The sequence below is a fragment of the Notolabrus celidotus genome, chromosome 8, assembly GCF_009762535.1.
Source record: "Notolabrus celidotus isolate fNotCel1 chromosome 8, fNotCel1.pri, whole genome shotgun sequence".
NCBI lineage: Eukaryota > Metazoa > Chordata > Actinopteri > Labriformes > Labridae > Notolabrus > Notolabrus celidotus.
In genome coordinates this window covers 7,384,318-7,407,915 of record NC_048279.1, presented here as the reverse complement: position 1 = coordinate 7,407,915, position 23,598 = coordinate 7,384,318, and the positions used below count along the sequence as shown (strand labels likewise).

Here is a 23,598-nt window from a genome sequence, read left to right as displayed (position 1 = left end):
TTTGTGCAACTTGAAAATAAGTAAACACTGACAATGATTGGTTTCATTGTGAAAGTGAATCTTGGTTTTGTCGATGATATATTTTTGTTTGCTTGTCTGTTTTGGACCAGTGTGGACAACTAAGGTAAACTTTGTCATTCTTACTACTTTTTCCAATTGACTTCAGTGACATACCAACACAATAAGAAAATGACAAGTGCAGGAATGATGCTTGTGTGAAACTCAGGCAATTCAAGAGAGGTAATAAAAATTGACTATTCGCCTTGTAAATGTTACTTTGGACACACATCTTTTTTTTCTTCTTATATTTTTAGCCTTTTTGCCTTTATTTTATGGGAAAGCTGAAGAGAGACAAGAAATGTGGGGAGCGACGAGGACTGTGGCCTCTGTATGTGGGGTGCTTAGACCGCTAGGCCACCAGCGCCCCTGCCCCTTCAATTAAACCAGCTCTCCGAATGGTTTACTTACTGAATATTAGACCACCACTTTCCTTAAATACATGATAATGACCTACTGAGAGAGAATGAGATGCAGCTATCCTGCTCTGCACTGCTGTTCACCCCAGCATGCTTTGCTCACTTAAGTGGCTGCTTGCACTTAGGGGGGCAATCTTCTTACTAAAATAAAGTAACACAACGAAAATACTTCTATTTGCAATTTATAACAGTATAATGGTTGCTCCAGTTTACTGATGCAGCCAGCATTCTAGGAATTAAAAAGGTATAAAAAGAGCATATTACACACCAAATTATACAGCAGTCACACATTGAAAAAGAGTGTTAGGACATACATACACTTATTTGTGGATGGAGAAAACAACTTTGTGAAATAGTTTAAACCTCAGTTAAATTACATTAGTTACCATCTGATGAAATGGAGGAGCTTTAGCAGCCAAAGATCAGTAGTGAAGCTAATATTCAGTGTTGAGCTCTAATTAGAGCCACAGCAGCTTAGTTAAGTGTGGTTAAATGCCTCCACCTATCCAATTAAGCCCTTTGACATTGAAATTGTGTTTGTTACATGTTGTGTGTTTGTATGTTTGTGTTCTCTCTCTCTCTCTCTCTCTCTCTCTCTCTCTCTCTCTCTCTCTCTCTCTCTCTCTCTGAGCTCTCTTATTAGAGTTTGAAAATCAGCAGCATTACCTGCTCCTCCTTTTTCCATCTAGGAGCTTGTTTTCAGTTGTTACTTTAATTTGTTCATCAATGATCCTTTTTATTTTGTTAAGTCCTGATCACCTCTTTTCTTCTTCTCAGTTACTCTGCGGTTGTTGTAGTTGTTGTTGTTGTTGTTGTTGATGATGAAGTAGTAATCTTTAAGTGGAAGAAAACAGAACCTTAATCAAACAATGAACTGAGGCTTTCTTGTGCATCTTTGTGGAATCTAACTCAACTTCTAACGGATGCTCTTGATACTAAAAGCAATAGTAATTGCTCCCTTAAAACGTCAACATGCCTGCATCCATGGATGGATGGGTCAGTTAATGCAGGTTTAGCATTTTGCATATACAATAATGGTGTATTTTTAGGCAATTCACACAGAAATCAACATTTCGTGCTGTCTTACTTTCAGCTTACCTCCAATAAACATGCAAAGATATTCCTCGAACGACTGTCACAATTTCTACCCAGAGAGAACCTGACACAAACATGTGAAGATAACACAGAGCTGCTTGTTTTGCTGATTGTTCATGTTCTCTTCTGTTCTGTTGGACATTTAACATTTAGACATTTAATGATGGTGAAATGTTAAGTCTGGGGAAAATAATAGTTTGATTTAAATGAAAAAATAGGGATTTTTTTTGTATCAAAAGCAGACTGCTGTGCGTGTGTGTGTATGTGATGGCTTTATTTTGCAACTCTAACACAATCACACTGTTACCAGCTGTCATTTGGCAGATGTCTTCTGACTCTGTTTGATGTGAGCTGAATGTCTCTACATCCGCTTGAGATGACACTGAATTTATTTTCATAGTTAATGCTTCTAATACAGAGTGGATGTGTGTGTGGATGTGTATGGATGCCATAGTTTCCCCCACGCTTTTAACTGCTATTTACAGGCTGCGTCCTGTTGCAGCGAGAGAAGCCGGGCTCCGATGAAGCGGCTGTGATCAGCAGCTCCTCACATCTGCACCCAGAAAAGATATGAAGAAAGCTCACTGACTCATTTTCAGACTGATCCAACAGAAACAGATGACTCAGTATTCAGTATTTTGTCTGACCTTACTCAATTAATGTAACCCTTTGATTATTCTATTAGAGTGAAAATATTGGATGTCTGAGAGAACAATAGACAGTTACAAAAATCACAGTCATTCATTTTCCAGGAAGAGATTGTCTTTAAAAAAATTACAGAACACATACTATTGAACATTTTCAATTTCACTTATTCATTAGGATAGACCTCTTGAGATGTACCATCTCATTTTCAAGACAATGTGTAACAAAAGGAAAGAAACAAAAGAAACAAACCAAAAAGAAGTATATATGTATACAGGATATACACTACCAGTCATAAGTTTGGACACACTTTCTCATTCAATGGTTTTTATTTAGTTTTGATTATTTTCTACATGTGTGTGTGTGTGTGTGTGTGTGTGTGTGTGTGTGTGTGTGTGTGTGTGTGTGTGTGTATGTGTGTATGTGTGTCTGTGTCTGTGTGCCCGTCTGCCGTGCGCGATACAGAGAGCAGAGGAGAATTGTGAACGCGCGACCATGTAGAGACAGAAATGACATCCCGTCATGTAAATAAGATAAATAAGATAAGGATATTTAGTCTGTTAAATAAAAGAACAAGGTATAGACCTGATCTATGAGAGAGGGAACCTTGAATCACTTCTGCATTGACTTCCAGGGCGGGGGGGGGGGGGACCGGCGGGTGCCCCCCCCGATATAACGGCAGGGAAACACTGTCCGGTATATTACACAGCATGCAGTGTAAGACCACAAGTAATGCATAAACGCACTTTAAAACCACATCACCCTGTCTAGCATCACTACAGGACCTCGGAACAACTCTGCTCTGCAACCAAAGAGGACACTCATGCTTCCCTTTTGTGTGGTCGCTCTCTCACACAAACATACGTGAACATATGAACCCAGCAGACCGTCATATGGTGAAATATATATTTCCAGATGAAGCACAGTTAAAACAATTATGACCAGCTTGGACTGAATGAGTGTGGGAGGAGCGCGCAGTTCAGTGGACCTGCGCTCGACAATGCAGCCCGGAGGAGTCGAGCGCAGATCCTCTGAACTTTCAGCACAGAGCGCCTCGTCAGAAGTTGATCAAATAAATATAAAATTGCGTATTGTTCGGTTCATAGGGCACACCAAACCGTGACCACTGTATCGAACGGTTCGATACAGATACATGTATTGTTGCACCCCTTATATATATATATTTCAGGTGTGAATTCAAGTAGTTAAAAATAAACTGTGACAACATTATTGATGAGCAAGTATCCATCCTGATGTGAAGGATCTGCATTTTTGAGTGCAAGAATAAAAACCTCATGATATGTCTTAAACACATTTTTGAATAATAAAGGGATGCAATGCAACCTCTGCTCCTGACTTAACACCCCAGATGTTTACAGTTGTGGTTGGATGGTCCTCCTCACTTTGCACCCTGCACTTTAGGCTGTGCATTTTAGACTGTTTACAGAGGATCAATAAAGTGATGCAATGGGATTAAGTAATATTCCTGAGACTGAAAATGACAGCACTTCTGAGTTCATGTTTAAAAAAACTTTGAAGAAACAAACAAACAACAAAACAATGCTTAAGACCTGTGCAGCTGCCTGCAGTTAAATAAACAGTGGTGTTACTTTGATTAACTACATGATTTTAGATCAATACATTGGCTGTGAAGGGTTTGAAGTTCAGGCTCCATTTGTTAAGTGAGTCAATCCCTCACATTGACATAACCTGAAGTACCTGAAGTAACCTGTGACCTTACTCGTCGATATGAGCTCCTTAACCCACACCCTTCCCAGCACAGGGTCAAAGGTCACTCTAACCAGTACAGAGGAGGGTTTGCTCTAACTTTTTCTGTTAATTATTTAAAGAAAAGTCATTTTGCTTTGAGAAAATTGAATAGAATCTGCTAAAATAAAAGTGATCATGGTTTACAATTTAGTAACACCGGTTTGGAAACTTGGGCTGGCGCAGCAGAATCAGACCTAACTGGATTTCTGCACCCAGAATCAAATTGAGAGGTTATCGTTATGAAAGCAAACCTCCTGCTGTCACATAGACGCAGAGGAGAAGGGAAATTGGGCCCAGATGCAGATCCAGTGATACGAGTAATTTTAAGGACAAACACAAACAAGGGGCTCATAGAGTCCAGATATAACAGGCAGGAAAGAACGAAAAAGGCCCAGGGTCACAAAGCAGAACAAACTGTCTTTACATCCTTCATCCTCTAACATTTCATATCTCATTTTATCTGGCCTGTCTGGGTTTGTTTATTTCATTGTGAAGCATTGTTTTAATTATTTAAAAACAGGTATATAAGGATATTATATAATTTCCACTTCAGTATAGCAATGTTTCTTTTAAAAGGCTCAATATAGGCTCAGCTCCCCTCTAATCCTTGACTTATAGAAGAGCTGTCAAAGACTGTAGGCACACACACACTTACACACACTGTATTCACAGTTCTGAGGCACTACAGAGAGACAAAAACACCCACTGCCATAGAAGTGAGGGAAACATTTCAGTCTTCTGAGCTTCATGACTGCACCTTTCATATTTTTGACACTTAGAGTGTGTAAGTGGAGCAACAGGAATAACACAGCTGTCAAATAATGCTCTATACACTTTTAACCATGACTTTAATGTACGGAAAAGCACAAAATTTCATGACCCTTGAACTCTTTGAAGCTCACTAAAAAGACAACATGTACCTCTCTGAGGAAATGCATTCATCTTCCCCCAAAGTTGTATTCGTTTTTGTCTCTCTTTTTTTTTTTTACGGACAGCACTTCAGCTATTCAAACACTTTCAGCTTTTATTCCTAACATGTTCATTCATGATGGATTGGATGGTATCCAATCTAAAATAATCATCTTAGGGTACTTCGCCCTGTTTTTTAGAACGTAGAAAAGAATGACGATGTGAAAAAAACACAACTACAATAATTTCTTTAAGGCGGAGTGAAGTGAATGAGTGGCTTACTGATTTTGTAGATGGCAACAAATCAGGCTGCACTTTCTGTTACATAGATCTTTAACATTGGTCTGCTAAATTAGGTTTTTTAAGGCAGAATAGAGGGAAAAAAACTCCAGCAGGCAAGATTTTTAATAAAGCTACTATGAGCTGATGTGTCTGTCTGGAGATTCATGTATTTTAAGCTCATATGTTTTGTCACACTGTAGAACTGTGCTGTCTTTTAAAGTAGAGAATGACAGGGATTTTTTAATTTGGTTTTTAATAATCATTCTGCTGACCATTGAAATAGAAGAATATTCAATTGCTGCACAATTATAAAAGGTTAACTGTCTTTAAAGATGAGAACCAGTTGGGTACCTGGAAAACCTTCATAATCCAGATAGTCAAGATAACAAATCCTAGCCAGGCTTGGACAGGCTTGGGTCTCAGTCTGTGTTGAAGTGGAACACAGGCTTGGATGCCCTGGATACATTTATACCATGCTGGCATAAAAACTTGGCACCAACTGGGACACACACGTCTTATTTAAATAACCAGTGGGATGCTGTAATTCCCGTGGTTTTGTCACATTGGGGGAAAGACTGGAGGAGGACCCAAGTGCAGATTTTAAAACAAAAAGGTTTTAATAAACAAAAAGGTACAAACAAAACTACTGAAATGTATAGAAAAATCCAAAAAGTCCAAAATAGCACAGGGAGCACAAAGAAGACAGACACACAGAACACAGGAAATACTTTCAAAGAACCAACACAGGACAAGGGAAACAGAGCAACTAAATACACAGAGTAATCAACACAGGTGTGAACACAGGTGAAACTAATCAGGTTAATCAAAAAGGAGGGAAACACAAGGACAGGAAGTAACACTAAACTAAAAACACAGGGGATCAAGAACTACATAAAAAGTGGGAAACACAAGAAAAGACTAAGAAACACAAGAAAATACTCGAAGGACTACAAGAGACATGGATCACTAAACACAAGGAAGACAGGATAACCAAGGCAAGAAACACAAGGGAAAAACTAAACTTAACATCAACTCAGCTGTCAGTGGCCCAGCTGACTCCGGCTTCTGTGCTCTCAAGACCTTCAGGATGGCTCTTTGTCTGACTGTTTGGTATCTTGGCCGTCCTCCTGAACTGCTATTCCCATGCAGTCAGCCTCAGGATCCCTCCTTTCCCAGTCCCCCTCCACCCACCCTGCTTGTTTAGTATTGATGACTTTTTGGGATGTTTGGGATCTTTCCCATGTGTTTTATTTTGTAGAATATTCTTGCGTGTTAAGTTTAGTTTTACTTCCCATCTTTTTGATTGCTTTCACCTGTGCCATGTTGTTCTCACCTGTGTGTCCTTATACAGTTTAAAGAGAATGATTAACCCTTGTGATTTTATTTTACCCTAACTCCTCCCATATTAAGTCTCAGCCTCATATAAACTTTAACCTTTGCTCCTCTTCAGCTTTAGAAGATATTGACTCCCTTTTAAGAACCGCAACAGTCTAAGTATGAAATTGAAATAGGAAAGCAATTTCATTTATTGTCCATTTCAGCAGCCGACACCAAGCGATGCACAAATGAACTCGGAGGCCGATGCAGTTGACTTTCTGTGATAATGGACACTGCTGCTCTAAATACATTGATTTATTCATAGCAGTCACACAAACATGATCTGCAGCTGAGATGCTTTGGGTTTTAGATGTTGTAGTAGATAAATATGTTTTCAGTACTCACTGATGTTAGCTGAGAACATGCTCCCCTGTAAAAATACAGTAATCTGTAAGAGCAGCCGTTAATAGTTTTGAACAGATAATTCAGACACAGACTCCTGCAAAGAAATCAATTTCAAAATCCTTTCTTCAGCCACTTAATATTGATACCAGTAGGCAGGTTTTTATTTCATTGATTTTGACTGTATTTCCTGTTTATTTCCTTTTGGTTTAATGAGGATCTTAAGGTTAAGTGTGGAGACTACACAATTCAATAAGACTTTGAAAACAAGTCTGAACCCTGGTATTGGAAGAAGACAAATAGTTACCATTATAATGAGTTTTTTTTAAAATGACCCTCAGGCCCTAGAGGTTAATAAAGAGTGGTACCATGTGGTAAGAAATTGGGATCTTTAGTATCATTGTTGTGTGCATGAATATTCAAGAATAAAAGGTTTCCTCTCTGACTCTAACATTATTATTGATCTGAAGTCCATCTTGAATTAAATTAAGAAAAAAAAAGTTCAACTTTCAAATAAAAAACCATAGAAAGTTGATTTGTCTGCTGAATCATTTAGATTATTCTAAGCTTAGATAAATTATTAGTTCAAACTAAGTTCAGGTCATCAGCACCACATTCATTTGGCATTAGATGTAAGGTTTGTTGAGTTTTCCTGTTTGAAATGTATTAATTGTAACAAGTTCACCCGCATGGAATTTATTCAGAGGGTATTTCTTATGCAAGCAATTAAAATCGGGGAATTACACACTTCGCTGTACTTCCTATTTAAGTTTCATGTTTAATGTCAGATTTGGAGGACAGAATAGCAGATTAATAAAATATGTGTCTGGCTACTGCTGTTCATGAATCAGCTGTGACTCAATATTTAAATCCTAAATTAGATGGGAAAACTAAATATAAAACTGGAGACCGTATTAAAGAATAGGGTTCAATGCAGGCTTGTCTGATCTGTCTTGTGTTATCCTCTCATGACTTATGGTAACTTCTTTGCATGTTTCTCCTTCTACTTTAGCCTTGAATGCAATCCTCCTGCAAAAAGCAGCAACTGTGCTGATAGTAATGAACAGATGGCAACATTTTGCAAGAGAATTGTGAGGAATTTTTCATTAAAGAGCAACTGCATTCAGATTCATTTATACTTCCATACATATCTCAGTAAAGTTATCACCAATAACCTGTTTATGTTTAATACTCATTTCTGATTGGTCTAAACCCCTTAAAAACAGTTGTTGATTCTAAATAGTGAGAACATATACATATAATACACTTCACAACAAATCAATCCACTGAAAGGAGTCCCAGTACAATTCACCTCTACTTGTTGACACTGAGGTCAATATGTTAACCCTTTTGACCGATCCTGTCCGGCAATCTACTGAGTGTATCTCTAAGTCGATTGCTACAAAGTTACTGAAACTATGAGTGGTATGGCTGATAGCATCACTTTTAGAAGTTTTTGCCTCACCAGGAAGAAAGATAGCTGAATGAGGACACATGTCAACATCCATTTCGTTGCAGGAATCCTGTTCACCTTGTCTAACCTTACCTTGGAAGAAAATATTCAGTTTTATTTTTATTATAACAAATAAGTAGGCTAATGTATGGCTGGGACTTGGCCGTAAATTTTCAAGTTCAGTGTAACCTTAATTTGACCGACAAGATTGTACACTGATAAGATCCCCGTGGAAATATTATCAACCATGGGATCAGATGATTTTTTTTTTACACTATACACTTACAAAGTAAAAATCATCTTTGAATCAATGATTAATTTCAACTTGTTGACAGCTTTATTGTAATACGAGGGACAGTATACAGTGAGCAGGTGATAGTGGGAATGAGAATTCCCACTGGGTGAGGTTGGCTTCAGGATCTTTTCTTACACTGAAGGGATTCTTACATCACTTACTGAAAATACTTCCACATCAATGAATTCTGTGACTCATATACTCATGCCACAGTGACAGACTCCTGGACATCTGATTTGTTGAAAGGATTTCTCCCAGCTATGCTGAAACACTACAGACTACATGTGTGTGTTAGCCCTTTAACCATCAAGGCACCCTTTGGACATTGACATACAGTATAGCCTCAGGGCAAAGTTTGAGCCACACTCATGTAAGTCTACCCTCACAAGCAACAGAAACTTTGTGCTTGTTGCGTGTACGTGATCGATCAGATATACTGTAGCTCCTCTAGCAGTATCCACATGCTATGTCCTTGTTTTGTCAGAAGCTGCTGCATCAATGTGCTGCATAGGCAATGTATAGATCAAAGACTAGCACTGTTCACATTTGTAATCATTGTTGTTCCACTTCAATTTAACAAGTGTCAATGTCTTAGATGTATTATTTTAAGTGACTCTGACTCTTTCTGGCCTATTGCTCTCTGCTCTATTGCAATCTATCTCAACAGAAAATGCGTTCGGTCTCCTTTTGTTAGAGGCAATCAGGCCTGGCCGGCCTTATCCACACATTGCATCATGTCTTTGCTGTGGTAAGACATGCCCACAGCTAGCAGCCAACACTGGCCAACACGGTTGGTTTTAACATAAGATGATGAAAGTTTGACAGGGGGTGTCTTTTTCATTCGACTTATTATGAGACAATATAAATGCACAATTGGCCTTTCATTCTATAGAACTTAACATTATGAATTATTTTATTATAATTACAAATGTCAAAGTGAAAGTATCATGTTTTCATATAATTTCCACTGTTCTTTCCTCTTTCAATTTGCCTTGGGTATTTTCACACAAGGTTTGATCTAAGAATAAATAAATAAAAGGATAAATAAATACCTTAATAAAAACCTTAATACTGTAAATAAATAAATAAATAAAATCACAGCCATAACAACTATATTTCTTACATAGGATAATTACAGCAAAGCAAAGTTTCCAACTTTCCAGTAGCCACTATTATGACTCAAAACAAAGACAGAAAAGGGCAGTGTGATTTTATTTTTATTTTTAGCTTAAAACATAAAGACAAAACCAAAACTTTATAGTAAAAACTGGTGGCACAAGAGAGTTAATTTTTCATATTGAAATAAGCTAACCTTTAAAGTTTCATTTGATTGAACAGAGAGGGTCTTACTCTTTTTTCAGCTGTAACCAGGAACACATTACTGATTTTTAAAAGATATGTGGGATTTTTTATTCAGAGGCTTAATTATTAATAAATCCATCAACTAATCATGAGTCAGAGTTTTATCTTAATTGACCTCAGTGTTGATGTGTGTGGGTGAAGGCTTTAATATGGCTTCCTTTTTCACGGACGTCAACAATCTGCATAAGAACTGGTTCAAAACTGTACAAGACTGCAGGGCGACCTTATTTCATTAGATCACAGTATCTGTTCCAGTACATGATCATCACTTTGTGGGTTCAACAGGGAAACATTCTATCTATTCCTGCAGTCCACCTTGTCTTTATTCAATTTACTGAAGCAGAGATGCCATAAAAACATAATGTGGGAGAAAACTGTGGCAGTTCAGTTTATTTGTGTAGTGGTTTGAGTTGGAGGTTAAAAAAAGACACTCTATGGTATGAAACTGCATCCTTGGTCTTGAGGCCATCACAGAGATTAGAAATGACTTCAGGGAAATCGAAATATATAGACAGTAGTATGTAAAATGTGCACTCACTCTTATCAACTCACACTCATACATACCCCCCCCCACCCCACCCCCCACATACACACACACACACACTTGCAGCACCAGACTTGCAAGGGCATAAATCCTGAGCTGACTTAGATGCACGGAAAAGGCTGCAATATATGCATTGACTTTAAACACACACACACACACACACACACACACACACACACACACACACCAATGCACATGCACACCCGTACAGGCACACAATACACATGAACTTTAAGGACACACAGACGCATTTACTCAATTTGGGGCTCGATCAGGGGTGAAAGAGAACTTAATGGCACCGCTTGTGAAGTTGCCCTCAGAAAAAATGACTGAAACTTTCTGTTGAGTTCATCTGAGGGACAGTGTCTACTGAGAGTTTATAGAGGCCAGTTTGTGGACGGCAGGTCAGTCTTTTGAATATTCTAAATCAACACATATTCCCAAATGGGGGGGGGGATGAGTCACTTGGTCTCATTGTGTGTTTAGTATTCATTGCATGGCTGGCTGATTGAGGCCCAGTCTGTCACTGGACACCTTTTTGTTTAGATATTTCAGAAAGTCTGGAAGCTCCAAATAAAGGACAAAATGGGTAAACACTGATCTCCTCACTTTCATGTGACAACATGCTTGTGTTTTTCTGGCCCATCACTAATTATGGTGGGGTGGGGGGGTTAACACAGTAATTGCTTTAACCTCATTCTGATGTTGGCATTTTTATTCAGCTTTGGGTAATTATTTCTGCAATAACCTATACTGGTTTTCTCTGGACACAAATAAGCTCATGACCATTTGAAAAAGGAAAAAGATAGTGTACAGTGAGCGGGTGGTTATTCTGAAATATAATCCCCACAAGACGTGGAGGGTTCTTGTCGACCCTGAAGCAAAGTGACAATGGATGATGGAAGACACCCTTCGAGGAACTCCTGAAACCAAGCGACACATCCTCTTAGAAGGAGCTCCTTGGCAGCAGAGCACCAGGTGTAGATTAGATCTGCCTAAGAGGCTGAAGGCTCTGGACATTGTTGGTCTGTTATTGGTTAACTTCTATATCATGTGGAGGTCTGGGACAGCGCCTTCGAAATGGCAGACGGGTATGGTGGCCGAGTCAAACCAAATGTGTCGGTTCAATTTGGCAACACTGTTTTAGCTGGCTTTGTAAATAACCAGCATATGACTGCTGGTTACATGATTATCTATTTTTTGGATGAAAAAAATAATCTTGTACCTCGTTTCCTCGCTAGCTATTATTTAGCTTAATTTCTAGGGCCCAAGCCGAGTGGTGTGAAGGCCCTATTGTAATATTGAGGATTATTATGGGGCACCGCACTATGCCTCAAACTGTTTTAGCTTTAGCGCTTTTTCTTTAAAGAAACTCACATTGGTGTGGGTTAAAAATAATAACTCTCTACAAAAAAATTGACAACTTGGGAAGAGAAGTTGACTATATGGGTGAATGTAGATTGAACTTGCGAATTCAGTTAAATCATTTGAAATATTGTTTTCAGTCTTAAAAAAGGAGAAATTCAGTCCACCAAATAAAAGTTGAAATTACAGACAGTAAATGACAGCACCCTAATACCTTTCAAACATGTAAAGCTTGTGTTTTATTCAGTTTGTTAGCGGATAGTTTGCTTTTTAATTTATTCCATTTGACATTTTAGGTACTTGTGTACTTATTATGAAACATGATTGAAAAAAGATACACACACTCAAACAGTCATCATAAATAAGATAAGATATTCCTTTATTTGTCCCCCAATGGGGAAATTTACAGTGTTACAGCAGCAGCAGTAGATAGTGCAAACAACAAAGAGCATATAAAATAGTAATTATTAAAAGTTATTTGCAATTCAAAATGTAAATTAGCATTTTCTAATAAAAGTATGTACAAACTAAATATGTGAATTTACAATATATTTACAAAACTAGTTATACCGGAAGAAATGTGCGCAGAAGTGCCATAAGTGAATAAAAAACAACATACATAAGTAAGAATGTGGCCAGACACATATTGCACGTTCGGAGTGAGATGAGTAATTATTGCACGTTAATAAAGACAGGGGAATATTGCACTTGTGTCCGTTTTGTGAGATTATATTATTACTATTAATAACTACTGTACATTCATTTGTCTGTGTTTGTGTGTGTGTGTGTGTGTGTGTGCAATGCATGTATGCAAATCAATGCATGCATACGAGCCTTATCGACTAGCAGTTAATGTGTCTCTGTTTTGCTCGGTTTTGTTTTTTTGCTTCATTAATGTTTAATTTTTGGAGATGATCTAGTTTTATTAATAATATTTTCTAAATGATGAAGACCTATTGCTGGCTTACTCTGTTGTGCAAAGTTCTACGTACAAGGATAAATACTTGTCTAAACCTTATAAGTGCACCATTTTCTCTCATTCAACATGACAGCTTGTGGGTACTGGCAGAGGTAGAACATAATCATATCTATTCTTCCATGAGAAGCTATGTGCAAGATGTGTGTTTACTAATGTCTTTTGTTTAGCGTGCTGTTGATTCACATGGCATGCAGGATGTGATTGTGCAAGCTGTTGGTTCAGGTTGGCATTAGGAGCAGTGCTAGAATTGAGTCTAATCAAAACCATTTTTGTGTGAAATAGCCACTAATGAGGAAAGGTGGTCTAGGACTCAACTGATTTTTTCTCCAATAATGCATGCAAGTAAACATACTGTGATATTGATGTGTTGTTAAAAGTTACTTTTGGTGGAAACATTAATCACACTTCAATTAAGAATAAACTATACTTCATCATGTGTGACATAAATTCACACTTTTCATGTCTGGTTCAGTCTTTTTTGGTGAGACTTGCTTGGTGAAGAAATGACAACCGAGAAAGTGAATGGACAAACAATGTAAGCTAACTGCTTGCAAGCTAGTCTGCCTGAAATTTATATAAGAATGGTGGGCCCCATAGCTGTCAGCACTATTATACTCTAAACAAAGAGAGAAGTTGTTCAAAATAATCCCTGGTTGGTTACTGTCTGAAAAAAAGGCCTGTTTTGTTGAGCACTTTCTGCCACTGTAGAAACTTATATAAGAGTGAATGAGCCTTCTGAACTTAACTGCTCCACCCTTTTACCTCAGAGCTTATTAAAACAAAAGTTGTTCTGGCAATGTCTTGATCATTATTTGAATGTATATGTTGCAACTTCATGAGCCCAAGGACAAAATGAGACATGAAATGAGAAAAGTCGCAATTCTGCCCTCTTAGCAACATCAAGTGTAGTGGGCTGGATAGATGTAAGGCAATTACACTAACGGTCTACAGAAGAGCCGTTGTGTTTTGCTGACGACAGGGCAGAATTGCCAGTGCTGTTGACACAACCTCCAAATGCCAGCTATTTGATAAAAGATAGCCCTAAGATAGCCCTGCGCGACAACCGCCCCTCACTAGCACTGAGCACTGCAAGGTAGTGTGGCCGAGTGGTCTAAAGTGCTGGATTAAGGCTCCAGTCTCTCAGGAGGCGTGGGTTCAAATCCCACCACTGCCATAAGCCAACCACAGCTTTCCCCTAAGGACAAGGCCTGTCAAAAGTTTGCCCAGTGTTGCACTCTCAGTATGATCAAGTGTGTGTTATGAAGGCCAGCACTTGGACTTTTCCACAATCCTGAAATGTAATTACCTTCAGTGTAACCTTATAGTATTGATCACTGTTGGAGCCAATAGCAATCTTCTTTGATGTTTATAAGGACCAAGTAAGAAGAGGTGAGCATTTGCAGGCTAGTTTCATATGATCATTCTTTGAATGTATATGTTGCAACTTCATGAGCCCAAGGACAAAATGAGACATGAAATTGGAAAAGGCGTGGTTGTTTATCATTTCAACGGAAAAGAAATCCACACAGTTACAAGCCTAAAGGCATGATCCAGCGAGCAGAGTGGCGCAGCGGAAGCGTGCTGGGCCCATAACCCAGAGGTCGATGGATCGAAACCATCCTCTGCTAACTGTGCAGTAGGCCTCCACTTTGAGTGGGAAGCCATTGCTTTTTGCAAGTGCTGCTGCCACAACCTGGATATTCCAGCTAATTGATGAAACATCTCATGATACCCAGCCCATGGGCCCTCCGAAACTGGATGTGTGCACAGCAGGGTAGTGTGGCCGAGTGGTCTAAGGCGCTGGATTTAGGCTCCAGTCTCTCAGGAGGCGTGGGTTCAAATCCCACCACTGCCATTTGCCGACCATTGCTGTCTCCACATGTGATTGCCCGTCACGACTTTGCCCTCTTAGCAACATCAAGTGTAGTGGGCTGGATAAATGTGGTGCAATGACACTAACGGCCTACAGAAGAGCCGTTGTGTTTTGCTGACGACAGGGCAGAATTGCCAGTGCTGTTGACGCAACCTCCAAATGCCAGCTATTTGATAAAAGATAGCCCTAAGATAGCCCTGCGCGACGGCCGCCCCTCACTAGTGCTGAGCACTGCAAGGTAGTGTGGCCGAGTGGTCTAAGGCGCTGGATTAAGGCTCCAGTCTCTCAGGAGGCGTGGGTTCAAATCCCACCACTGCCATAAGCCAACAACAGCTTTCCCCTAAGGAGAAGGCCTGTCAAAAGTTTGCCCAGTGTTGCTCTCTCAGTATGATCAAGTGTGTGTTATGAAGGCCAACACTTGGACTTTTCCGCAATCCTGAAATGTAATTACCTTTTGTAACTCATCAGTGTAACCTTATAGTATTGATCACTGTTGGAGCCAATAGCAATCTTCTTTGATGTTTATAAGGACCAAGTAAGAAGAGGTGAGCATTTGCAGGTTAGTTTCATGTGATCATTCTTTGAATGTATATGTTGCAACTTCATGAGCCCAAGGACAAAATGAGACATGGAATTGGAAAAGGCGTGGTTGTTTATCATTTCAACGGAAAAGAAATCCACACAGTTACAAGCCTAAAAGCATGATCCAGCGAGCAGAGTGGCGCAGCGGAAGCGTGCTGGGCCCATAACCCAGAGGTCGATGGATCGAAACCATCCTCTGCTAACTGTGCAGTAGGCCTCCACTTTGAGTGGGAAGCCATTGCTTTTTGCAAGTGCTGCTGCCACAACCTGGATATTCCAGCTAATTGATGAAACATCTCATGATACCCAGCCCATGGGCCCTCCGAAACTGGATGTGTGCACAGCAGGGTAGTGTGGCCGAGTGGTCTAAGGCGCTGGATTTAGGCTCCAGTCTCTCAGGAGGCGTGGGTTCAAATCCCACCACTGCCATTTGCCGACCATTGCTGTCTCCACATGTGATTGCCCGTCACGACTTTGCCCTCTTAGCAACATCAAGTGTAGTGGGCTGGATAGATGTGGTGCAATGACACTAACGGCCTACAGAAGAGCCGTTGTGTTTTGCTGACGACAGGGCAGAATTGCCAGTGCTGTTGACGCAACCTCCAAATGCCAGCTATTTGATAAAAGATAGCCCTAAGATAGCCCTGCGCGACGGCCGCCCCTCACTAGTGCTGAGCACTGCAAGGTAGTGTGGCCGAGTGGTCTAAGGCGCTGGATTAAGGCTCCAGTCTCTCAGGAGGCGTGGGTTCAAATCCCACCACTGCCATAAGCCAACAACAGCTTTCCCCTAAGGAGAAGGCCTGTCAAAAGTTTGCCCAGTGTTGCTCTCTCAGTATGATCAAGTGTGTGTTATGAAGGCCAACACTTGGACTTTTCCGCAATCCTGAAATGTAATTACCTTTTGTAACTCATCAGTGTAACCTTATAGTATTGATCACTGTTGGAGCCAATAGCAATCTTCTTTGATGTTTATAAGGACCAAGTAAGAAGAGGTGAGCATTTGCAGGTTAGTTTCATGTGATCATTCTTTGAATGTATATGTTGCAACTTCATGAGCCCAAGGACAAAATGAGACATGGAATTGGAAAAGGCGTGGTTGTTTATCATTTCAACGGAAAAGAAATCCACACAGTTACAAGCCTAAAAGCATGATCCAGCGAGCAGAGTGGCGCAGCGGAAGCGTGCTGGGCCCATAACCCAGAGGTCGATGGATCGAAACCATCCTCTGCTAACTGTGCAGTAGGCCTCCACTTTGAGTGGGAAGCCATTGCTTTTTGCAAGTGCTGCTGCCACAACCTGGATATTCCAGCTAATTGATGAAACATCTCATGATACCCAGCCCATGGGCCCTCCGAAACTGGATGTGTGCACAGCAGGGTAGTGTGGCCGAGTGGTCTAAGGCGCTGGATTTAGGCTCCAGTCTCTCAGGAGGCGTGGGTTCAAATCCCACCACTGCCATTTGCCGACCATTGCTGTCTCCACATGTGATTGCCCGTCACGACTTTGACCTCTTAGCAACATCAAGTGTAGTGGGCTGGATAGATGTGGTGCAATGACACTAACGGCCTACAGAAGAGCCGTTGTGTTTTGCTGACGACAGGGCAGAATTGCCAGTGCTGTTGACGCAACCTCCAAATGCCAGCTATTTGATAAAAGATAGCCCTAAGATAGCCCTGCGCGACGGCCGCCCCTCACTAGTGCTGAGCACTGCAAGGTAGTGTGGCCGAGTGGTCTAAGGCGCTGGATTAAGGCTCCAGTCTCTCAGGAGGCGTGGGTTCAAATCCCACCACTGCCATAAGCCAACAACAGCTTTCCCCTAAGGAGAAGGCCTGTCAAAAGTTTGCCCAGTGTTGCTCTCTCAGTATGATCAAGTGTGTGTTATGAAGGCCAACACTTGGACTTTTCCGCAATCCTGAAATGTAATTACCTTTTGTAACTCATCAGTGTAACCTTATAGTATTGATCACTGTTGGAGCCAATAGCAATCTTCTTTGATGTTTATAAGGACCAAGTAAGAAGAGGTGAGCATTTGCAGGTTAGTTTCATGTGATCATTCTTTGAATGTATATGTTGCAACTTCATGAGCCCAAGGACAAAATGAGACATGGAATTGGAAAAGGCGTGGTTGTTTATCATTTCAACGGAAAAGAAATCCACACAGTTACAAGCCTAAAAGCATGATCCAGCGAGCAGAGTGGCGCAGCGGAAGCGTGCTGGGCCCATAACCCAGAGGTCGATGGATCGAAACCATCCTCTGCTAACTGTGCAGTAGGCCTCCACTTTGAGTGGGAAGCCATTGCTTTTTGCAAGTGCTGCTGCCACAACCTGGATATTCCAGCTAATTGATGAAACATCTCATGATACCCAGCCCATGGGCCCTCCGAAACTGGATGTGTGCACAGCAGGGTAGTGTGGCCGAGTGGTCTAAGGCGCTGGATTTAGGCTCCAGTCTCTCAGGAGGCGTGGGTTCAAATCCCACCACTGCCATTTGCCGACCATTGCTGTCTCCACATGTGATTGCCCGTCACGACTTTGCCCTCTTAGCAACATCAAGTGTAGTGGGCTGGATAGATGTGGTGCAATGACACTAACGGCCTACAGAAGAGCCGTTGTGTTTTGCTGACGACAGGGCAGAATTGCCAGTGCTGTTGACGCAACCTCCAAATGCCAGCTATTTGATAAAAGATAGCCCTAAGATAGCCCTGCGCGACGGCCGCCCCTCACTAGTGCTGAGCACTGCAAGGTAGTGTGGCCGAGTGGTCTAAGGCGCTGGATTAAGGCTCCAGTCTCTCAGGAGGCGTGGGTTCAAATCCCACCACTGCCATAAGCCAACAACAGCTTTCCCCTAAGGAGAAGGCCTGTCAAAAGTTTGCCCAGTGTTGCTCTCTCAGTATGATCAAGTGTGTGTTATGAAGGCCAACACTTGGACTTTTCCGCAATCCTGAAATGTAATTACCTTTTGTAACTCATCAGTGTAACCTTATAGTATTGATCACTGTTGGAGCCAATAGCAATCTTCTTTGATGTTTATAAGGACCAAGTAAGAAGAGGTGAGCATTTGCAGGTTAGTTTCATGTGATCATTCTTTGAATGTATATGTTGCAACTTCATGAGCCCAAGGACAAAATGAGACATGGAATTGGAAAAGGCGTGGTTGTTTATCATTTCAACGGAAAAGAAATCCACACAGTTACAAGCCTAAAAGCATGATCCAGCGAGCAGAGTGGCGCAGCGGAAGCGTGCTGGGCCCATAACCCAGAGGTCGATGGATCGAAACCATCCTCTGCTAACTGTGCAGTAGGCCTCCACTTTGAGTGGGAAGCCATTGCTTTTTGCAAGTGCTGCTGCCACAACCTGGATATTCCAGCTAATTGATGAAACATCTCATGATACCCAGCCCATGGGCCCTCCGAAACTGGATGTGTGCACAGCAGGGTAGTGTGGCCGAGTGGTCTAAGGCGCTGGATTTAGGCTCCAGTCTCTCAGGAGGCGTGGGTTCAAATCCCACCACTGCCATTTGCCGACCATTGCTGTCTCCACATGTGATTGCCCGTCACGACTTTGCCCTCTTAGCAACATCAAGTGTAGTGGGCTGGATAGATGTGGTGCAATGACACTAACGGCCTACAGAAGAGCCGTTGTGTTTTGCTGACGACAGGGCAGAATTGCCAGTGCTGTTGACGCAACCTCCAAATGCCAGCTATTTGATAAAAGATAGCCCTAAGATAGCCCTGCGCGACGGCCGCCCCTCACTAGTGCTGAGCACTGCAAGGTAGTGTGGCCGAGTGGTCTAAGGCGCTGGATTAAGGCTCCAGTCTCTCAGGAGGCGTGGGTTCAAATCCCACCACTGCCATAAGCCAACAACAGCTTTCCCCTAAGGAGAAGGCCTGTCAAAAGTTTGCCCAGTGTTGCTCTCTCAGTATGATCAAGTGTGTGTTATGAAGGCCAACACTTGGACTTTTCCGCAATCCTGAAATGTAATTACCTTTTGTAACTCATCAGTGTAACCTTATAGTATTGATCACTGTTGGAGCCAATAGCAATCTTCTTTGATGTTTATAAGGACCAAGTAAGAAGAGGTGAGCATTTGCAGGTTAGTTTCATGTGATCATTCTTTGAATGTATATGTTGCAACTTCATGAGCCCAAGGACAAAATGAGACATGGAATTGGAAAAGGCGTGGTTGTTTATCATTTCAACGGAAAAGAAATCCACACAGTTACAAGCCTAAAAGCATGATCCAGCGAGCAGAGTGGCGCAGCGGAAGCGTGCTGGGCCCATAACCCAGAGGTCGATGGATCGAAACCATCCTCTGCTAACTGTGCAGTAGGCCTCCACTTTGAGTGGGAAGCCATTGCTTTTTGCAAGTGCTGCTGCCACAACCTGGATATTCCAGCTAATTGATGAAACATCTCATGATACCCAGCCCATGGGCCCTCCGAAACTGGATGTGTGCACAGCAGGGTAGTGTGGCCGAGTGGTCTAAGGCGCTGGATTTAGGCTCCAGTCTCTCAGGAGGCGTGGGTTCAAATCCCACCACTGCCATTTGCCGACCATTGCTGTCTCCACATGTGATTGCCCGTCACGACTTTGCCCTCTTAGCAACATCAAGTGTAGTGGGCTGGATAGATGTGGTGCAATGACACTAACGGCCTACAGAAGAGCCGTTGTGTTTTGCTGACGACAGGGCAGAATTGCCAGTGCTGTTGACGCAACCTCCAAATGCCAGCTATTTGATAAAAGATAGCCCTAAGATAGCCCTGCGCGACGGCCGCCCCTCACTAGTGCTGAGCACTGCAAGGTAGTGTGGCCGAGTGGTCTAAGGCGCTGGATTAAGGCTCCAGTCTCTCAGGAGGCGTGGGTTCAAATCCCACCACTGCCATAAGCCAACAACAGCTTTCCCCTAAGGAGAAGGCCTGTCAAAAGTTTGCCCAGTGTTGCTCTCTCAGTATGATCAAGTGTGTGTTATGAAGGCCAACACTTGGACTTTTCCGCAATCCTGAAATGTAATTACCTTTTGTAACTCATCAGTGTAACCTTATAGTATTGATCACTGTTGGAGCCAATAGCAATCTTCTTTGATGTTTATAAGGACCAAGTAAGAAGAGGTGAGCATTTGCAGGCTAGTTTCATATGATCATTCTTTGAATGTATATGTTGCAACTTCATGAGCCCAAGGACAAAATGAGACATGAAATTGGAAAAGGCGTGGTTGTTTATCATTTCAACGGAAAATAAATCCACACAGTTACAAGCCTAAAAGCATGATCCAGCGAGCAGAGTGGCGCAGCGGAAGCGTGCTGGGCCCATAACCCAGAGGTCGATGGATCGAAACCATCCTCTGCTAACTGTGCAGTAGGCCTCCACTTTGAGTGGGAAGCCATTGCTTTTTGCAAGTGCTGCTGCCACAACCTGGATATTCCAGCTAATTGATGAAACATCTCATGATACCCAGCCCATGGGCCCTCCGAAACTGGATGTGTGCACAGCAGGGTAGTGTGGCCGAGTGGTCTAAGGCGCTGGATTTAGGCTCCAGTCTCTCAGGAGGCGTGGGTTCAAATCCCACCACTGCCATTTGCCGACCATTGCTGTCTCCACATGTGATTGCCCGTCACGACTTTGCCCTCTTAGCAACATCAAGTGTAGTGGGCTGGATAGATGTGGTGCAATGACACTAACGGCCTACAGAAGAGCCGTTGTGTTTTGCTGACGACAGGGCAGAATTGCCAGTGCTGTTGACGCAACCTCCAAATGCCAGCTATTTGATAAAAGATAGCCCTAAGATAGCCCTGCGCGACGGCCGCCCCTCACTAGTGCTGAGCACTGCAAGGTAGTGTGGCCGAGTGGTCTAAGGCGCTGGATTAAGGCTCCAGTCTCTCAGGAGGCGTGGGTTCAAATCCCACCACTGCCATAAGCCAACAACAGCTTTCCCCTAAGGAGAAGGCCTGTCAAAAGTTTGCCCAGTGTTGCTCTCTCAGTATGATCAAGTGTGTGTTATGAAGGCCAACACTTGGACTTTTCCGCAATCCTGAAATGTAATTACCTTTTGTAACTCATCAGTGTAACCTTATAGTATTGATCACTGTTGGAGCCAATAGCAATCTTCTTTGATGTTTATAAGGACCAAGTAAGAAGAGGTGAGCATTTGCAGGTTAGTTTCATGTGATCATTCTTTGAATGTATATGTTGCAACTTCATGAGCCCAAGGACAAAATGAGACATGGAATTGGAAAAGGCGTGGTTGTTTATCATTTCAACGGAAAAGAAATCCACACAGTTACAAGCCTAAAAGCATGATCCAGCGAGCAGAGTGGCGCAGCGGAAGCGTGCTGGGCCCATAACCCAGAGGTCGATGGATCGAAACCATCCTCTGCTAACTGTGCAGTAGGCCTCCACTTTGAGTGGGAAGCCATTGCTTTTTGCAAGTGCTGCTGCCACAACCTGGATATTCCAGCTAATTGATGAAACATCTCATGATACCCAGCCCATGGGCCCTCCGAAACTGGATGTGTGCACAGCAGGGTAGTGTGGCCGAGTGGTCTAAGGCGCTGGATTTAGGCTCCAGTCTCTCAGGAGGCGTGGGTTCAAATCCCACCACTGCCATTTGCCGACCATTGCTGTCTCCACATGTGATTGCCCGTCACGACTTTGCCCTCTTAGCAACATCAAGTGTAGTGGGCTGGATAGATGTGGTGCAATGACACTAACGGCCTACAGAAGAGCCGTTGTGTTTTGCTGACGACAGGGCAGAATTGCCAGTGCTGTTGACGCAACCTCCGAATAACAGCTATTTGATAAAAGATAACCCTAAGATAGCCCTGCGCGACGGCCGCCCCTCACTAGTGCTGAGCACTGCAAGGTAGTGTGGCCGAGTGGTCTAAGGCGCTGGATTAAGGCTCCAGTCTCTCAGGAGGCGTGGGTTCAAATCCCACCACTGCCATAAGCCAACAACAGCTTTCCCCTAAGGAGAAGGCCTGTCAAAAGTTTGCCCAGTGTTGCTCTCTCAGTATGATCAAGTGTGTGTTATGAAGGCCAACACTTGGACTCTTCCGCAATCCTGAAATGTAATTACCTTTTGTAACTCATCAGTGTAACCTTATAGTATTGATCACTGTTGGAGCCAATAGCAATCTTCTTTGATGTTTATAAGGACCAAGTAAGAAGAGGTGAGCATTTGCAGGTTAGTTTCATGTGATCATTCTTTGAATGTATATGTTGCAACTTCATGAGCCCAAGGACAAAATGAGACATGGAATTGGAAAAGGCGTGGTTGTTTATCATTTCAACGGAAAAGAAATCCACACAGTTACAAGCCTAAAAGCATGATCCAGCGAGCAGAGTGGCGCAGCGGAAGCGTGCTGGGCCCATAACCCAGAGGTCGATGGATCGAAACCATCCTCTGCTAACTGTGCAGTAGGCCTCCACTTTGAGTGGGAAGCCATTGCTTTTTGCAAGTGCTGCTGCCACAACCTGGATATTCCAGCTAATTGATGAAACATCTCATGATACCCAGCCCATGGGCCCTCCGAAACTGGATGTGTGCACAGCAGGGTAGTGTGGCCGAGTGGTCTAAGGCGCTGGATTTAGGCTCCAGTCTCTCAGGAGGCGTGGGTTCAAATCCCACCACTGCCATTTGCCGACCATTGCTGTCTCCACATGTGATTGCCCGTCACGACTTTGCCCTCTTAGCAACATCAAGTGTAGTGGGCTGGATAGATGTGGTGCAATGACACTAACGGCCTACAGAAGAGCCGTTGTGTTTTGCTGACGACAGGGCAGAATTGCCAGTGCTGTTGACGCAACCTCCAAATGCCAGCTATTTGATAAAAGATAGCCCTAAGATAGCCCTGCGCGACGGCCGCCCCTCACTAGTGCTGAGCACTGCAAGGTAGTGTGGCCGAGTGGTCTAAGGCGCTGGATTAAGGCTCCAGTCTCTCAGGAGGCGTGGGTTCAAATCCCACCACTGCCATAAGCCAACAACAGCTTTCCCCTAAGGAGAAGGCCTGTCAAAAGTTTGCCCAGTGTTGCTCTCTCAGTATGATCAAGTGTGTGTTATGAAGGCCAACACTTGGACTTTTCCGCAATCCTGAAATGTAATTACCTTTTGTAACTCATCAGTGTAACCTTATAGTATTGATCACTGTTGGAGCCAATAGCAATCTTCTTTGATGTTTATAAGGACCAAGTAAGAAGAGGTGAGCATTTGCAGGTTAGTTTCATGTGATCATTCTTTGAATGTATATGTTGCA

The 23,598-nt window shown here is 42.4% G+C and overlaps 19 non-coding genes across 19 annotated transcripts; all 19 read left to right on the top strand.

The window, feature by feature from the left end:
* The first annotated feature begins 13,986 nt into the window (after positions 1-13,986).
* Positions 13,987-14,068, top strand: trnal-aag. Its single transcript has one exon. It is a non-coding gene; the product is annotated as a tRNA-Leu (tRNA).
* Positions 14,069-14,667: 599 nt separating this feature from the next.
* Positions 14,668-14,749, top strand: trnal-uag. Its single transcript has one exon. It is a non-coding gene; the product is annotated as a tRNA-Leu (tRNA).
* A 255-nt stretch (positions 14,750-15,004) lies between these two features.
* trnal-aag lies at positions 15,005-15,086 on the top strand. Its single transcript has one exon. It is a non-coding gene; the product is annotated as a tRNA-Leu (tRNA).
* Positions 15,087-15,696: 610 nt separating this feature from the next.
* On the top strand, positions 15,697-15,778 carry trnal-uag. Its single transcript has one exon. It is a non-coding gene; the product is annotated as a tRNA-Leu (tRNA).
* A 255-nt stretch (positions 15,779-16,033) lies between these two features.
* Positions 16,034-16,115, top strand: trnal-aag. The gene has a single exon. It is a non-coding gene; the product is annotated as a tRNA-Leu (tRNA).
* Positions 16,116-16,725: 610 nt separating this feature from the next.
* Positions 16,726-16,807, top strand: trnal-uag. The gene has a single exon. It is a non-coding gene; the product is annotated as a tRNA-Leu (tRNA).
* Positions 16,808-17,062: 255 nt separating this feature from the next.
* Positions 17,063-17,144, top strand: trnal-aag. Its single transcript has one exon. It is a non-coding gene; the product is annotated as a tRNA-Leu (tRNA).
* A 610-nt stretch (positions 17,145-17,754) lies between these two features.
* On the top strand, positions 17,755-17,836 carry trnal-uag. The gene has a single exon. It is a non-coding gene; the product is annotated as a tRNA-Leu (tRNA).
* Positions 17,837-18,091: 255 nt separating this feature from the next.
* Positions 18,092-18,173, top strand: trnal-aag. Its single transcript has one exon. It is a non-coding gene; the product is annotated as a tRNA-Leu (tRNA).
* A 610-nt stretch (positions 18,174-18,783) lies between these two features.
* Positions 18,784-18,865, top strand: trnal-uag. The gene has a single exon. It is a non-coding gene; the product is annotated as a tRNA-Leu (tRNA).
* Positions 18,866-19,120: 255 nt separating this feature from the next.
* trnal-aag lies at positions 19,121-19,202 on the top strand. The gene has a single exon. It is a non-coding gene; the product is annotated as a tRNA-Leu (tRNA).
* Positions 19,203-19,812: 610 nt separating this feature from the next.
* trnal-uag lies at positions 19,813-19,894 on the top strand. The gene has a single exon. It is a non-coding gene; the product is annotated as a tRNA-Leu (tRNA).
* Positions 19,895-20,149: 255 nt separating this feature from the next.
* Positions 20,150-20,231, top strand: trnal-aag. Its single transcript has one exon. It is a non-coding gene; the product is annotated as a tRNA-Leu (tRNA).
* A 610-nt stretch (positions 20,232-20,841) lies between these two features.
* trnal-uag lies at positions 20,842-20,923 on the top strand. Its single transcript has one exon. It is a non-coding gene; the product is annotated as a tRNA-Leu (tRNA).
* A 255-nt stretch (positions 20,924-21,178) lies between these two features.
* trnal-aag lies at positions 21,179-21,260 on the top strand. Its single transcript has one exon. It is a non-coding gene; the product is annotated as a tRNA-Leu (tRNA).
* Positions 21,261-21,870: 610 nt separating this feature from the next.
* Positions 21,871-21,952, top strand: trnal-uag. The gene has a single exon. It is a non-coding gene; the product is annotated as a tRNA-Leu (tRNA).
* Positions 21,953-22,207: 255 nt separating this feature from the next.
* trnal-aag lies at positions 22,208-22,289 on the top strand. The gene has a single exon. It is a non-coding gene; the product is annotated as a tRNA-Leu (tRNA).
* Positions 22,290-22,899: 610 nt separating this feature from the next.
* On the top strand, positions 22,900-22,981 carry trnal-uag. The gene has a single exon. It is a non-coding gene; the product is annotated as a tRNA-Leu (tRNA).
* A 255-nt stretch (positions 22,982-23,236) lies between these two features.
* trnal-aag lies at positions 23,237-23,318 on the top strand. Its single transcript has one exon. It is a non-coding gene; the product is annotated as a tRNA-Leu (tRNA).
* Positions 23,319-23,598: the final 280 nt, after the last annotated feature.